This window comes from Eublepharis macularius, chromosome 3 (assembly GCF_028583425.1).
Source record: "Eublepharis macularius isolate TG4126 chromosome 3, MPM_Emac_v1.0, whole genome shotgun sequence".
In the NCBI taxonomy this organism is placed as follows: domain Eukaryota; kingdom Metazoa; phylum Chordata; class Lepidosauria; order Squamata; family Eublepharidae; genus Eublepharis; species Eublepharis macularius.
In genome coordinates, this window is record NC_072792.1 from 159204795 (window position 1) to 159221449 (window position 16655).

General features: G+C 47.0%; 1 protein-coding gene across 1 annotated transcript in view; it reads right to left on the bottom strand.

Moving 5' to 3' along the window:
- Positions 1–16655, bottom strand: part of ZC3H12C (zinc finger CCCH-type containing 12C) — a 69909-nt gene that overhangs the window by 15412 nt on the left and 37842 nt on the right. The window lies entirely within an intron of this gene.

Sequence of the window (16655 nt, forward strand, 5' to 3'; positions counted from 1 at the left end):
TGGGCTGGCTGGGCTCTTGGGAGCAGGCCCTGTTGGTGAACCTGGGAACCTCAGTCTTCAATCAGGTCTACTGGTGAGGCATAAATTTGGGAGCCAGCTGGGGCGCCACAGCATTCATTAGCAACTTCCATCCTACCTAGCCCCTCTTTCGGCTTAGGTTCTGGATTTCTGGCACTCAGCTGAGATGTTCCTTATTTTGGTTGGCATATGCTTCTCCTTTGTGGTTCTGTAATTCCTTGGTTGCTTGCTCTAATCTTGTCACAACTTTAGCTGGTGGTGGTTTTGGCATTTGGGCACAGATCCTTTTGGGGAGAAACATGGCCTGCATAGTGTTTCCTCATAGCTGGGGATCCCCTTAAGAGATTCTGGGGTGTGATGCATGGCTTGGGGGTTGTCAGGGCATGCTTGCTCCCAGGTGCCAGGGGGTCCATACAGAGGTTTATGCCCACGTGGAATCCCATCTACTGTCACTCTCAAGTGACAGTAGGTGAAATTATTTACAGTGAAATACTAAGCAGAGTTACTCCAGTCTAAGCACATGATTTCACTAGTCTTTGGTAGTCTCCAGCAAGTATCTTTTGGGAAGATGTCTGAAAATTAAATGAGCATTTGTTGTCACTTAACTGCATATGCTCTATCCAGGCTGTAGTTTGGTGTTAGGTTATTTCATTTTCCAAGTGGGCAAGACATCAGAAAATCTTTTGAACCTTAGAAAACATTACCAATTTTTTTATAGAACATACTTAGCCTTGAGAATCACGCTCAGGATCATGGTAGCCCAAGTAATATGGCCATCCACCAACTAGTGTTTCAGAAAAGACAGAGGTGGAAGTAGTGCAGAATGGCTAAAATCTAACTCAGAATTACTTTAAGTGACAATGCAGGAAGGCTCTAGTAAAACCCTGAAGGGGGGGGGTGGCGCTATTTCCCAGTAGGAGAGGACAAGCATATTCAAGGATTGTACACATTCATATCTATCTTTGAGAAGTTTAGGTAACAAATAATGGAACAGAATACCTACATGTATTTCTGAGCAATTCATGCATTCCAAAACTGTTCCTGTGAGATTGGTGTAGTTATTACCATTCCAAAGTATTTTTAATAGATATTCAAAAATCAGCATGCTTACCAGAAGTACACCTGTCCTTGAAAAGTAAATGTACAATCATGGGTACAATCATGAAGTGGAGAACATGAATGGGCAAACATTGTATGTTAAGAAGCTGGGCTGCAAGGCAGCACTTCGCTGGTTCAAATTTCACAACTGCCATGAACTCACCAGGTGGCCTTGGGTAAGCCACTCCTCTCAGCCCCTGCTCCCGAACAGTATTGTGGGGATAACAACAACCTTACTCACTACTTTGGGTGGCCACTAATCTATCCAGAAGAGCAGTATACAAACGAACGATTAAATTATTATTGTACAAGGTAACGTCCAATTAATTTACATACTGGTAAGCATGGAACCTTGAGTAGCCTCTGGTGTGCCCTCAGTGCATGTGTGCCAGAGCGAGGAGGCAGACTGCCAACTACAGAGAGTTTACATGGAACCTGGATCTCTGACGGAGACTAGGGAAAGGCATAAAATTTCTCATTAAAAATTCTAGACAATAACCCAGTCACACTGATGAGAGTGGACTACAGCTTCCTGTTTAGAACAGTATTCTTCTGTTTAGTGAAAAATAAGCACCATTCTCAATCTGTGCAGTGCCAATTAATAAGTAGAAGGTGGGGGGAGCGTAGGCGTGCCTAGTACAGGTTCCTGCTGGTGGCCCTTCTATCCATGCTTTCTTCACTTTTCTTCCTTCCCTCCCCCTCACATTCCCTGCAGCTTCTCCCTTTTCTCTTCTTTCCTTCTACCTACTCTTCTGTTTCTTCTCCATTTGCCACTTTAACTTCAGTCCCTCCTTCCCCTCTTGCAGCCCCTCTCTGCTTCCTTCCCTACCCTCAACCTCCATTTTTGGCCACTTTTGCTTCCTGTTGCCTTTCACCCTTTCTGTACTCTAGCTTCATTTCTCCTTCATTCTCTTTGTCTTTCCTGCCTGCTCACTTCTATTTTACTCCACCCCCAACACACTTCCAATACCAAAGTGAAGCTGTAGCATCTATTTTGGATGAACTATGTGACTGCAGTCATCTTGCCAACCCAAAAATGGCTGCTGAGAAGAAATCTTGAGGAAACCTTGCAAGGCCTTGGCATTTCAGTTTTTAAAAACATTTCCCCTCTCTCTTTTAAAATTATTCTGCACATCTGGGGGCTCCCCCAAGTTTGTAGAAACAACTCCCATGTCTGCCCCTGGCCTAACTATGTAGATTTTTTGATCCACACTCTGGGGCCTTGTTCAGGATTAGATACAGATTATCCTCCTTTTATTGTTTGATATCCTTCTCCATCATAGCTTCATCCTGTGCATGTATACTTGTATGCTTTCAAAAGACAGATAGGCACGCAAAGAGAGGCACCTGCCCACCCTCTTTTAACTGAAGCAAAGACAGGAAAGGAGCAACAGAATGTTCTGCCTGCTGGTTGTCTTTCTGCAGCATCGACAATTGCATCAAGAGGCAAAGAGGCTTCGTATCCTGGTGTTTGCCTTTCCAGAATCAGCTGCGTATTAGAGTGAAACAAAGGAAAGCAATGAAGGAGTGCTTAGATGCATCATAAATTAAATTTTTTTTAAAAAAAAAATGATGTTCCCCCTTTTAGCCCACCTGCTTGTATATGAAGGGGCTTGATCACAGCATCCCCAAGCCTATGAACTGGGGAGGAGGGGAATAATGCACTGAGAAACTTCTGCTACAATAAGGTTTGTTGGTAACTGTGGAAAAAACAAAAGCACACTGGGAGAAAGCACTGTCTAAAAGAGAAAGTAAAAAGAACTGATGCTATTTCTGAAACAGTATGTATGAGCTATAATAAGGTCAGGAGAACGAGAAAGAGGCCTACTTGGGACCACATGTGTGGGTGGATGATAAAAGAAAAATAGGTTAAATAAGATTATGCATGCAAGCAGCGAACAGCAAAGCTGCCCTGCAAAAAGAACGAAGGACATGGGGAGCTGACTGGGAAGGGAACCACGAAAAGGAACCATCTGCTTCTGCGGGTATCTCTGGGTGGGAAAGTTAGTTCATTGTACATGCTTGAATGTGTAAAAGAGAGGGAAAGCACACAAGTGGCACAATACGACATAGGAAGGCAGAAAGCATTGTGCAGGTGGTAGCAACTGGGGGGACAAATGAGGAAAATATTAAGCGGTTAATTGAGTAGCATATGAAAGGCAATTCATTGAAAAATGTATTAAAACCTGCTTATTATTAGACAGCAATAGTATATTTTAAGACAGCGGAGGCTGAAAAGATGGAGTAAATTTAGAAGGAAGTCCTAAGTTCAAATTTTTTTGAAAACAGTGTCCAGTGTCTGAGCCCCAGCCCCCAGACTTGACAAGAGGGAACAGCAGGGGACAAAAGGGTGGCAGTAACCCCACCCCCCAAGCCGGCAACCAGGGCCAGAACGACAATAATCCACATTCTGTACCATCAGCACTCTGATCCTATACATACTTACTCAGACCTGATTTCGTTTCTTCTTTCAAGTTTAATGACACATCAGTTTGAGAGATCAAATGCCTATTTTTGTCATATTCTAGTGTGTTTTGTCTAGAGGTTACTTTATACAATTAAATACTGGCATCCTCTCTCTAGCTTTCCTTTTGATTGCATCCTAATTAATGATGGGCAAAGCTGCAGGGATGCAAGGGCAGTGGGCCCAAGATCATGTATGTACAGCAAAAGTACTGTAAGTTCAGAAACACATACCTTCAGAAACAGAAACTCTCATTCTGAGTTTATTCCATTTAAAATCACATGTCAGAATAGGAGGCGCGACAAGTCAACTACTAATACTTCGAGTGATGAATCCTAAACACTTTTCATTTACCTCGTCACGGAAAAAGAAATTGCCAATTTTAAATGCTGGGATCAGAAAGACTGGAAAAGGAGAAAACATGTATCTACATTGTTTGGAAAAGTACAATTACAGCACAAGAAGTTCTACACTGGATTTTAAGTAACAATTCAGTAGTAGAGCATGTTTTGCATGCAGAAGGTCCTACATTTAATCTCTGACCTCTCCAGTTAAAGATTCTAGTTATCAGGTATGGAAAAAGTCCTTTCTCTACAGAGAGATCCTGAAGAAGCATTTCCGGCAGACAATACCGAGCAAGATGATGCAATGGCCCAACATAGTATAAGACGGTTTAATGCATTCGGTTTCTGATTATACCATTTCTTCTTTTTATTGACTAAAGTGCTCTTCCGGGAGGGACTGAAGCAAAAAGGATAAGCCAACAAATAGATTATTGCAATACTTCTGCGAGCCCCAAAGAATAAGGGATTATATCGTTTTTTTCTTTCATTTGAAGGAGATTTGTTATTTTTAGAAGAATCATCAGAAAGTCATATACTGGACAGTAGGAAGCAAATCCATTATCTGCACCCCAGAGAAGCCTACTCATTACTCCATCTATCTTGGTAAGTAAATGGGTTTTATTCAGATGTGGAGCTTTCTGGCTTTCCAATTTGTTCCATAAATGGTTTTATTTTACATTTTTTCTTCTAAGATGCTGGTTTGTCATAAATCTAAATTAAAAGACAACACTAACTTCAGTTAAAATTATTTAATGATGAACAAGACTTACAGAATTATAATAATTCTTCTGGAAAATATGGAGCAAACGAAACACGGAAAGGAGAAAGCAACACTTAACAGGAAGACTTTGCGGCGGGAGGGGGGGGGGAGTAAAGGCCATATTTTGACTGTTTTCCCAGTTAATGTGACTGTACAATTGCTGTAGCTTTCAGAACTAAAATAGAGGTTGGGTTCCTTTGCTGAGATCACACTTAAGTGAGAAAAATGATCTGCTGGTTTGAAGTCATAAGTAGCAATAATGATATCTTCAAATTTAACTTTAAAACAGGTTGGCTTTGGGACATATTGATACCAATCTAGATCCCCATGATTTGTGGCTATGGCGTGTGTTACATGGCAAATTTATGGAACTATCCCACGGGCTCAATAGAAACCAGCAAGCAGTATTGTGAGCTAAGAAAACAATGTCAAGTAGGTCCGAGAGTCCATCCTTATGCCATCACGGACTTCTTGGAAATGGGAACATGTCACTGTGTATAATTGGATGTACTTCTAAAGGCAAGCTTAATATGGTTCAGCTCAGCTGACTGAGTATCTGGTTGGGATATTTAAAACCAACAAGATAAAAGCCTGGTTCCATTAAAGGCAGTGGGATGGGGTTCACAACTAAGCCCTGTAGGATTTCAAGCTAAGATCTTCATCCCTATATGAGCAAGATTCTGGTCTAGTAGCACCTTAAAGACCAAACAGATTTTCAGGCCTTTTGAGAGTCAGAGATCCCTTTTGTCAGATACTCTGTATGATCATTATAGTTTCCCAAAAAATCTGGATGATCTATGCCAAGCATCAAATACGTAATTAAATAAAACTGCCTTAAGAGTGGATAAAGACCTTATTTCATTTAGGGTATTTGAGCAGGTCCAATAAAATGAGAGACAGAGGAGTTTAAAATGGAAACTTTTTACTACCTTAATTCATTGGTGGTAAATTTAAAAAAAAAAAAAAAACAGCACAAGACCTTCAAGTTTCATGTAGTTCTGCAGGCCAAAAAGGAGGGTCGTGTCCTAGTAAACAGCTTATACATAAGATCAAAAATGTAAGCTACATTAGCTGTGGCACACATTTGAAAAAACCACCATGCAAAATTCAAAGCAGGCTTTAAAGGCTATCAACTGGTCCCAAAGCCCTGCTCCAAAGGAACATCATTCGTATATAAAAGGGATTTTCCACGTGAAGCTGATGCTTCCTGGGCATTTTTCAGCACCAAAGCTCCCACAGCTGCTGAACCAAGCTGATGCTGAGTTCCTATAGTTGCTTATCTTGTTGGCTGCAGCCGTCAAAAATGTTCAGAAAGCCCTGGCTGTATCAGGTTCCCTTAGATATGTGTAAACAGCTTCTGTGGGCTGCAGTCTTCCTAACTTCACTCAAGTTATACATGGAACTATTCTATATACTACTACATATAGCTAATGTTATATATTATCTGTTGAAAATTATACTTGCAATCCTTTAACAAGGATATTAATTACTGTGGTCCAGTGGTTTCTCACTTAATAGGTTGCAGGATAAATCCCAGGCATCTCCAGCTAAAGGGTCCCAGACAGTGGGTGCTAGGAAAACCCCTTTTCTGCCTAGATGGGAGTAATGGCCTGACCTGATTTAGGGCAGCTTCATATGTTAATGAGACACATTTCACGTGCCTAATGAACCAAGGTCTCATCTACAAAAACTCATACCATGGTAAACGCATTAGTTCTTTACATTAATTTTTTAACCTCAGTTGAGAATTGCAAAGAAAAGGTGAGTGGGAAGACACTTCTTATTACGGAACACTTTGCAAAACACTACAGAGGCTATACAGCTGTATGGTTTCATATGCGGAGCTGTACTGGTCTGCAGTAGAAGAGCAAGATTCAAATCCAGTAGCATCTTAAAGATCAACAAGATTTTCTAGGGTATACGCTTTCAAAAGTCAAGCTTCCTTCATCAGATACAAGTAGGAATGGAGATCCCTCTAGCCCTTATACTGGAGATCCCAGTATAAGAGGGGAGAAATGTTGCAAAGAAGGGGAGTCAGGATGTGAAGATATACTGTAAAATATAATCAACTTGATTAGAGCAGGGGAGGAAATGCAACAATTATGTGGCTGCACAGATCTTTAAAAGCAGCTTCTAAGTTAGTTTGGCATATCTAAACCTCTTGGTCCATCGGATGATGAACACTGCTTTTAACATGTCAGGATATACTGTTTTAATATTTTATAATTTCTTGAAAGAAAAAAAGCAAAGTACAATGAACTAAGAGTCTGGCATTTTCTGTTTCAGCTATCATACATCACATAATGACAAATAACTTGTTCCTGAGCAAGTGCCAGAAAGGACAAGCCACCCAAAGGACCCATCTGTAAGTTTGCCAAAGTTGTCTACTGAGAGAGGAGAAAGTAATTTTGAAATAAAGTGACATTTATCTCGGGTAGGTAACCATTTAATTAGCCCATAAAAATGTGATGAACTGTAAAGGATCACTTAGGTGTAGCTACCTTACAAGTTACATCCACTTTCTAGTTAGGTCCGGTTTGCAACCCAAAACGTATTGCTGCAGGCTTATAAATAACCAGTTGTCTAGTCATCTATACATCATCAGGCGGAGAAACTTTTTAAAACCATGGTAAAAAAACTTAAGTTGGTATTTTAGAAAATTCTGTTAATTTGCTAATAAATAATATGAGTATGAATGGACAAGTGGACCAGTAAACACTCCTATGCGCTAGTAACTTTTGTGGGCTTACTGGCAAGGTTTCATTTGAGTATCATTGGGAAAAACAGGGTTTCTCACCTGTAACTGTTGATCGTCGAGTCTCTTCTGTGCAGACACACATTGGGACTGCGCAGGCGCAGGCCAGCCGCGGAGGAGATTCTTTTAGCTTCTAGAAATGTGACGGGGACGTTCGGGCCCCACCGCGCATGCGCGTCGGTGTTCCCGCCAATTTTGAAGTACAAGTACCCGAACGTCCCCGGCATTCCCTCAGTTCACCTGAGCCGCCGGAGAAACAATGGAGTAAACCAAGCACTCACAGCGGGGCAGGCGGGAGGGAATGTGTGTCTGCACAGAAGAGACTCGACGATCAACAGTTACAGGTGAGAAACCCTGTTTATCGTCGTCGTCCTTCTGTGCAGCCCCACATTGGGAGAATAGCTAGCATCTCACCAATGGGGGCGGGTGTGAGTGTCTATGTGAACAAAGAATGCAGAACAGCCGTGCCAACAGCGGATTCACGGCGTGCATTCACGTCTACAGAATAATGTTTAATGAAAGTGTCAGCGGTAGACCACGTTGCAGCTTGGCAGACGTCCTGGAGTGGCACTCCTCGCAGGAAGGCAGCAGAGGCAGCTTGTGCTCGAGTAGAATGAGCAGTAATCAACAACGGGCACCGGACTCCAGCTTGCTGATAACAAAGTTTAATTGCAGACACAATCCAGCGAGAGATGGACTGGGCAGAAGCTGGCGAGCCCTTGCGAGGGCCAGAGTAACACAAGAACAGGGCAGGAGACTTCCTGAAACACTTGGTGCGATGTAAATAAAACAATAAAGCACGTTTCACATCCAATGTGTGTAGAGTACGTTCCTCTGGGGAAGAGGGTGTAGGAAAAAAGGAAGGAAGGACCACCTTTTGACGCAGGTGAAATTTGGAAACCACCTTGGGCAGGAACTGCATACTAGTGTGGAGCATGACCGTACTGGGGAAGAACTGCAGGAAGGGGGGGTCACACCTTAGAGCAGACAACTCCCCAACCCGCCTGGAGGAAGTGACTGCAACCAAAAAGGCCACCTTCTGCGTGAGCAGAGGCAAGGGACAGGTAGACAGGGGCTCAAAAGGGGAGAGCATCAGACGGGAGAGCACCAGGGTCAGGCTCCACTGAGGAATAGGATGGGCCCTAGGAGGAAAGGACTTTAGTAGGCCCTTCAGGAACTGTTTGGACAGCCAATGCGCAAACACAGTCCTCCCATCAATCTGCTCATGGAAGGCAGAGATAGCAGCCATGTGCACCTTAACACTGGAGAACGCCAGGCCTTGGGAGCACAGGTCCAGGAGGTAGTCCAGAATGACAGGCAGCGGGCAAGTGAAAGGGGAAACCCCTTTGGGGGCTAACCACCTAGAGAAACGTGACCACTTCCTCTGGTAGGACAACCTGGTAGACGGTTTTCGGGCATTCAGAATCACATTAAGCACCCTAGTAGAGAGGCCTAGTCTGGGGCACAGAGGAGCCAGGCAGTCAGATTTAGCACTGCCACATCGTGATGCCACACTCCGTCCCTGAGTAGCAGGTCTGGGGCGTGTGGCAGCGGGAGACACCGCCCCTGTGACAGGGAAAGTAAAAGGGGGAACCAATCCTGGCGAGGCCACCGAGGGGCAATCAGGATACAATGGGTTCGGAAGGCCCTGATCCTGGAGAGGACCTTGTGAAGGAGCGGGAAGGGCGGGAAGGCATAAAAGAGCCCGGGAGACCAGGGTATCTGGAAGGCATCCCCCAGTGAACGATGGCCAATCCCGGCCCGGGAGCAAAACAGCGGGGCTTGTCTGTTGTGGGCTGTGGCAAAGAGGTCGACCAAAGGCGTGCCCCATGTGCGGAAAACCTTGCGGAGATAAACCGTGTTGAGGGACCACTCGTGCTGGGGCAAAAACACCCTGCTCAGCGTGTCTGCTGCTGTGTTGTTCTCCCCCGCAATATGAACGGCCTTGGGCAGGACGTTGTTGGTAATGGCCCAGTTCCAGAGCGTAGTCGCTTCCCTGCAGAGCTTGAGCGAGACCGTTCCTCCCTGCTTGTTGAGATAGTAACAGGCCGTGGTATTGTCCGACAGGACCTGCACCCTCTTGTTCCGAATGACATCTGCAAAAGAAGCAAGGGAGTAACGGATCGCTCTAAGCTCTAAGAGGTTAATGTGCATGTTTACCTCAAGGGAGGACCAAACACCCTGAGCAGACAGGCGCCCACAACGCCCTCCCCAGCCTAGATTGGAAGCGTCCGTAAAGACGGTGACCTCCGGCAGGAAGGGACCAAAAGGACAACCCTTGGACAAATTCTCAGGGACAGTCCACCACACCAAGGACCGCTGTATCACCCTCGGGATGGAAAACCCACGGTGTTGACTCATAGCGAGAGGGTTGAAAACCCGAACAAACCAGTTTTGCAGAGGCCGCATGTGCAGGCGTGCAAAACACACCACCCCTGTGGAGGAGGCCATGAGGCCCAACAAGGTTTGAATCAGGAGGGCAGTTTGGAACCGGTTATGCACGAAGTGGCGGGCCAGGCAGGACAGCCTGCTCAAGCGGTCCGGGGGTAGATAAGCCCGGCCCAGCAGAGAGTCAAAGTGGACCCCGATGAACCTAATGCTCGTACCTGGGGACAACACAGACTTCCCCAAATTGACCACTAGCCCCAGGCCGTCTAGCACGGACAAGGTGAGGGCGATAGAGGCCCGGAGGGAATCAGAGGAGGGACCCACCAGGAGCCAATCATCCAAATATGGATAGACAAAACAGCCACTAGACCGTAAATGTGCCACCACGGTGGCCATACATTTAGTGAACACCCTGGGCGCCGAGGCCAGGCCAAAGGGCAAGGCTGTGTACTCATAGACAGCGCCTCCACAGGTAAAACGGAGATATTTTCTGTGGCCCTCAAAGATGGAAATGTGGAAGTAGGCGTCTTTGAGATCCAAAATGGCCATCCAGACGCCTGACTCCAAGAGTTCCAATACTCGTGACAGAGTAAGCATCCTAAACTTTTCCACCCTCAAGTAAGTATTAAGGGCCCGAAGGTCCAAAATGGGACGAGACCCCCCATCTTTCTTATCCACAAGAAAGTATCTTGAATAAAATCCCCAAGGGGAAGCAGAGACATCGACCACCCGGACAGCACCTTTGTTAACCAACTCCAAAACATTATTTTGTAACACAACATTACAACAAGAAGCACAACGAGGGGGGTGCGAAAGAGGGGGTGCAGTGGTAAACGATAACTTATAACCACGGGCCACAATAGAGAGGACCCAGTTATCAGTAGTAATGAGCCGCCAATGGGGCAAGAAAGGCCGTAGCCTGTCCAAGAACAAGATATTAACAGTGTCCTTGCAGGCCAACTGGGAAGCGTCCTGGTCTAGTCAGAAGACCGTGGGCTTTTGCGCCGAAGTCGAGGGCTTGGGCGAGGGAGGCTGCTGTCGTCCCTTGGACCGGCCGGAGCGTCTCGAAGAGTGGCGCTGCTGGCCAGAGTAGGAACGGTGGCCATAGGATTGACCGGAGGAGAACCTTCCTTGGCGCTGTTGGAACTGCTGGTAGGGTGACTGATAGGACCGGAACCTGCCGTACCGATATCTCGGACCCGTCTGCGGAACCGAAGGCGCAACCCCGAGGGACTTGGCCGTCTGCTGGTTCTTTTTCATGAGGGAAAGGGACTCATCCGTTTTCTCTGAGAAGAGCTGGGGACCCTCAAACGGGAAATCCTCGACCTTGGCCTTCTTCTCGGGGGGCAGGGCCGTAGATCGAAGCCAGGCGTGCCGACGCAAGAGCACGGAGGATGCCATCGCACGTGCAGCAGAGTCGGCGGCGTCCTTGCCAGCTGTCATCTGTTGCTTTGACAACCGGAAAGCCTCAGCCTGGAGAGCCTTGACCAAGGCACGGCGATCGTCGGGAAGGTCAGAGAGGTAGGAGGATAGTCGCTTCCACAAGAAGAGATTGTAGGAGCCCATTATCACTTGGAAATTGGCGATACGGAACCCCAGGGAAGCCGAAGAATACACCTTCCGACCAATGCCATCTAGCTTTCTGCCCTCCCGATCCGACGGAGCCGAAGAGGAACCGCGTCGGAACCGAGCTTGACCCTCCTCGGCCACGATGGAAGAGGGTTTCGGATGGGTGAAGAGGTAAGGGCAATCCTCCTGCTTGAGCCGATAATATTTCTCGACCTTCTTGGCCGTAGGCGGAACGGAAGCAGGGGTCTGCCAGAGCGCGAGGGCATTGTCGACGAGATCCTCGACAGGGGGGAACGCCACCGAGGCAGGAGAGCCAGAGTACAGCGGCTCCAGCAGCTTGCTCTTGGGCTTTGAGGTGGAAGAGGCGACATCCAGCTCCAGTGCCGCGGCCATCCGGACCAGCTGCTCCGCGAACACTCTGTAGTCGTCATTAGGAGACGACGAACGGAGCTCCCCCACAGCATCATCAGGGGAAGGGTCGGAAGCCGCGTCCGAGGAGTACTCTGATGGAGACGCCAGGCCCTCTTCATCCTCGGAGTCGGAGAAAACCGCCGGGGTTTGCGTCGGAACCGAAGGGCGCTCCGTCGGAACCGAGGTACAAGGCTCGGGAGCCGAAAGATGGCGATGCGGCCGAGCAGCAGGCGGAGCAAGTGGCAGAGTCGACGGCGCCGGAACCGAGGTCAAGGGCGCCGATGGGCCAGGCAGGAAGGGGGCGGACTGCTGGATCCAAGCCACGAAATCTTGCCAGGAGGCCACTTTCCCAAAGCCCGGGACAGGCTGCCAAGGAGGTAGAGCAGCAGGCACTGGAACGGATCGGTGAAACGGCGCCGGAACCGACAAGACTGGCTGCGCCGGAACGGAGACCTCCGACGGGACCGGAGCAGATGGCAGGGAGCGTTCAAACTCCTGGAACGGTTCCGAAAAACAAGGGAACGATTCATAGTCGTCCGGAACCACCGGAGGAGGCGTACGAGGAGGCGAAGGGGTGTGCAGGAGACTCCTGACGTCCTCAGCAGGAGGGGCCGATCTGGGAGGCGAACCAGCCAACGATGTCGGGGCCGGCGATAAAGCACGGCTCTTGGCTTTCGACTTGGCCTTTGCCTTTTTTGGCGGGGGCTCCGAAGAAGCCGCAGTGGCCAAAGGCTTCGAAGAAGGCTTCGACGAAGCGCGTTTCTTCGCCTTCCGACTGGACGGAACACTCACGGAACCGGAGGCAGTCGAGCCCTCCGGAACGGGCGGCCCCGTCGGATCCGAGGGGAGCGGTTCCGGCGACTTACGCGGAGCCGGCGAGGGAGCGACAGAGCTGGGCTTGCTCCCGGACGATCCAGACGGTTTGGGCGGCAGAAGGTTGGCGTCCCAAAGGAAGGCTCGGAGCCTGGCCTTGCGGTCGTTCCGCGCCTTCGGGGTGAAGGCCATGCAGAACTTACAGCGCTCCACGACGTGCCCCTCGCCCAAACAGATAAGGCACAGGTCATGACCGTCTGAGTGGGTCATTTTAGTGCCACATTGCTGGCATTTTTTAAATAGAGAGGAATGGGACATGGTGGAGGCGTGTCCCAGAAAATGAAGCGATAACTCACAAGCGACGAACAGTCCGAAGACACGAGCGACAGCTAAAGAACCTTTTCGAACGGCGGCGAAAAAGGAACTGAGGGAATGCCGGGGACGTTCGGGTACTTGTACTTCAAAATTGGCGGGAACACCGACGCGCATGCGCGGTGGGCCCGAACGTCCCCGTCACATTTCTAGAAGCTAAAAGAATCTCCTCCGCGGCTGGCCTGCGCCTGCGCAGTCCCAATGTGGGGCTGCACAGAAGGACGACGACGATCATAAATTATTACTTCCAAACTTGAGCACCCTATGAAAACAAGTTAGGGAAAATTTTCATGTTATGTGAGATTAAGGGCACAATCCTAAATCAGGTTTGTAAACTGTTTAGGACAGCAACTAAGTCCAATGCTGGCATTACTCGGAGATAAAATGGAATACCAACTTACCAACACTGTGCCAGTGTATACCCAGCAGAAGGGCCAGTAGAGACTAGAAATATGCAACACCGGAGTGTGCGAGGGAAGAAACATGGTTTGGTGTTCTCAGCACATCTCACCCTGGCACTGGTGTAAAGTTGGTCCACTGAATAAACACTTTCACTAACTCAACAAGAGTCCCCCTGCCTGCCTCCACCATGCTTATAAAGCCACACTGCAGCTTAGGATACTGACAGTGCAATCCTAAACAGAGTTACACTCTTCTCAGCCCATTGAAGTCAATGAGCTGAGAAGGGTGTAACTTTGCTTAAGATTCCACTGTAAGCCTATAGCTAATCACAGCTCTCCTAAGGCTATCTAAACCCCAGCCATAACATCCATGTACCAGATGATACTGTACGTGGCATGAAGTTAATCTCTCTGGACCTCAAATCATGCACATAGCACTAAGGGGATTTTTGTGATGGGAACTGTCTATAAGGGGAACTTTGTACAAAAAGGGAGCACTTTGCACAAACAGCCAAGCATTGAAAAATACTGTTAATTGTTAAAACAACATACTACTAACACTGCTCGGAACCCTTACAGGTATTCCCCTTAGGATACAAAAACCAAACTAAAACCTCCACTCCTCTATCTGGGGATGCAAAGAAAATAAAATTCTACCCAGGTAAGAGAGGGAGGGAGGATCCTGTGCCTCAAACTTTGCTTTAAATGTCTCACATATATGTACTTAATGCCTATTGGCTCAACAAGGCTTCCTGCCTCACAGTCGCTAGCACCCTCCCTCACACATGGGTACAGTGTCAGTATGCAGACTCCACCCCCACCCCCATATCTGAAGAAGGGAACTTTGATTTGGAAAAGCTTATACCCTGAAAACCTTGTAGGTCTCTAAGGTGCCCGTGCCCCCGGTCTCAAATCCTCTGTTCTACTGCAGACCAACATGGCTACCTACCTGAACTGCCCCCCCTGTCCATATCCTGGCAGAACATCAACATGATGTCAGCTGTTGCAGCTCCTACAGTAAGGAGCAGTAACAAGGAACTCTACCACATTTTAAGATAACTGCTGGACACTTGAACCATTGCTAGTGGTCAAACACTCACAACCACTTTTACCTTACAAGATCAGATTTTAAGACAACTGCTGGACACTTTAACCATTGCTAATGCTGGTCAAACACTCATAACCACTTTTGTCTTACAAGATCAGATCTTCAAGCAGCACAACAGAAACTGCAGATGCAGTTCAAACACAGCTCTCTACAAGGGATCAATAAGTACTGACCCAATAACTGTATTTCTCTTCCCCAGTAGGTGAATTCTACAATGTAGTAACTCCCAACAGGAAGGATAAGAGGTATAAGACAATGGGGAAGAACACCTAGGTGGTTCCACTGTCTAAAACTTGAGCAGAGTGTCAGAGCCCACATGCTGTCTTTTGCCACTGCTGAACATAATCTTTTGTTTCTTTCCACTCTTTGCAGGCAGCATCCCAACAGGGGCAGAGGCCATAGTTCATACTGCAGTGTCAACCTACTGCTGAGTTTACAATTTGACCAACAGCTGCAGTGACCATCTAGCTACCCTGCAATATTGTTCTGAACTATTATTTTAGGTTGGCAACTGCACCATTGCAAACTGTTTAACAGATAACTGCATGACAGGGGCATTTTTACTTGTGATTTTGCAACCTACAAGTGCAGCCTTCAAAGGCACAGGGAGACTTGCTAGATCAAGAAAGTTGGCGACCCTATTCTTCTGCTTGAAGAGTTCCATTCTGGAAGCTGTTCAATAAATGTAGGGATTCTTCACTGCCATCCCTCTGTTTTAATATGAGTTGATAGATAGGGATCATTACTAACCTCAGCTGTTTTCAGCACAAAACATGCATCAGGAGATTATTCCACAAATTGCATTGTTAGGCTCTACCAAGAGGGAGGAGGCACGCTCTTCCAAGTTCATAACCTCCCAAACTACTGGAGGTGTTTGATAAACCACATAGGCTACATTATGGGGGTGGGGTGATGGAAAACAAAGGTTGATGAGTAGTAATGAACTTTATTAATGCAGTGGAGAAATGGCTACATGGGAAGGCTGGACAAAATGACTATAGTTTGTGGCAGCCAATTGCCATGAGCAGTCCATCCCCTGTAAATGGATCTGTCATTGTAAAACCTCAGCTGTGTCTGGTACTTCAGTCCATGAGGGTCTTATCCAGGGACCTCCTGCATGGTTGGCCCATGCTGAACAACAGGCTCTGCCTCTTTTTACATTTCTTCCTGCCCGGCATATACAGCTGGATTCAACATCTGAGCCATTGGAGGCGTTCAAATGTTCCATGCCGTGCCTTTTTCCTGTGTGCCCAGCTAGATGTGTAATAACCAGAATTATCTCACAGTGTAATCCATCTTGAGTCACACTGAGAAAGGTGAACTATGTATGTATGTATGGGTTCTAGCTTTGCCTCCTCCTGTTTACGGCTGATCAGCTTGTTTATGGGAAAAAGGTGAATTTGACCTTATTTTCACCTGTCTCTTGGTGGGATTCAAACTCTGACATTGCTGTTTTTATACGAATGCTCCCCCTCAGTGAGCTATTTGAGGGGTTGGACATGTGAATGTGCAGTCATATATTCTCTAGTCCTAGTGTCTGCATTTCTTTTGCTCTGCAAAAACAACAACAAAGGTCTTCCAACAAAGGTCTCCCATCTGCAAAGTGAACTGTGGAGGCATCTGGGTGGAATGGCTATGCTCACTTTTCCTATGTGATTGGTGAGCAAAAGGGAGTATGTTTGTAGGCGGGTATTTGAACATTCATTGACAGAATTTACAGGAGTGTGGTAATGACAGGGTTCCTACTAGACACAATATGGTCCTTTCAATAGCAGAGGATGCTCTTTTTCCTATGTTCCATTTTGTTGTTTTCAGTGAGTGAATGGGAGCAGGGTGACATCAAGGAGGCATGCATCGATCGGCTGCTTCCATATACAGCTGTCACAAGGGCATTGATGAGTCCCATGATTGCTGGATGTGGATAGTGTTGCTATGGTCTCCAATGCAGTCGCTATGCTCTTAATTCCTTCATGTTCGCTTCTGCCATTTCTTTTCTCTATTGAGAAAGCACAGGGAAACCAACCAGCAATGCTGGCCTCATGCCAACATCAGTGATGCAGCAGTATCCGGGGATTAAGACTGAAATGAAAGTAACTTTCTACTTTTAACTGTAGGCCTGATAGCCATTATTCTGGTGATGTGGGAGCAGCACTG